This window comes from Penaeus monodon, chromosome 21, assembly GCF_015228065.2.
Source record: "Penaeus monodon isolate SGIC_2016 chromosome 21, NSTDA_Pmon_1, whole genome shotgun sequence".
Taxonomy (NCBI): Eukaryota; Metazoa; Arthropoda; class Malacostraca; order Decapoda; family Penaeidae; genus Penaeus; species Penaeus monodon.
In genome coordinates, this window is record NC_051406.1 from 23,652,478 (window position 1) to 23,653,337 (window position 860).

At 34.5% G+C, this 860-nt stretch overlaps 1 protein-coding gene across 1 annotated transcript in view; it reads right to left on the bottom strand.

The window, feature by feature from the left end:
- Positions 1–396: 396 nt before the first annotated feature.
- The window catches only part of LOC119586366 (probable methylcrotonoyl-CoA carboxylase beta chain, mitochondrial), a gene marked incomplete in the record, with an annotated part of 10,956 nt that continues 10,492 nt past the window's right edge, over positions 397–860 (bottom strand). The window contains 1 exon segment of the mRNA XM_037935078.1: positions 397–860.

The following is an 860-nucleotide window of genomic DNA, read 5'->3' on the forward strand; positions in this document are numbered from 1 at the left end:
CTCAAGGATGCTGTCGGTAGCAAACTACTCATCCACTTTTGCTATAACAACAGGGATACCTAGAGCCCTCATGACATTAACACTAATATGCTTATTGAGGACAGACAATACCCAGTGGTGTTCCAGTGAGAATTTAGGTGGGTATTTCCTCCACACTCTGGTTCTGTTGGTTATGTGATGTTACATCTTCAAGGTGGCATTCCATTGAGCTTGATGTTACATCTTCAAGGTGGCATTCCATTGAGCTTGATGTTACATCTTCAAGGTGGCATTCCACTGAACTGGGTCAACTGCCTGTCTGAGTCAACTGTATTTTGTATAAACAGTCTCAGTCCACATCTGATCTACAGTCTAAATTCTAACACCAAAGCTATTGAAGGATAAACATACACATAAAAGATTTTATCTTTATTACTAATTATTATCCAAAAAGAGTAGTCTAAAAATATTCACGTGGAGCTATTCTTTATTTCCATATTACAGAATAGTATTCCACCATATACAAACACTTTGGTACCCAAACCCAATATACAAATTCTACTTCAATTCAAACTCAACAGTAGTCAAAAAAAGATGACTATATAAGACAAAACAAACCTATCTTATGAAAGTTCCAAAACATGTAGCACCATATCAGTTTACTTGTACTTATTAATTGCATTGCCTGAAATTTGTATTGTATTTTTTCTATAAAATCTTACACACAATTCCCTACAATAAAGACTGTCTAATAAACCATGAGCATTTACACTAAAATTAGGTATACTATATTTTCTTTTGTCACAGCCGATTCACTGGTATCATAATACTAATTGTCTAACACTATGCATTTTAAATAAACCTGTGTGTAGGGGGTAAAG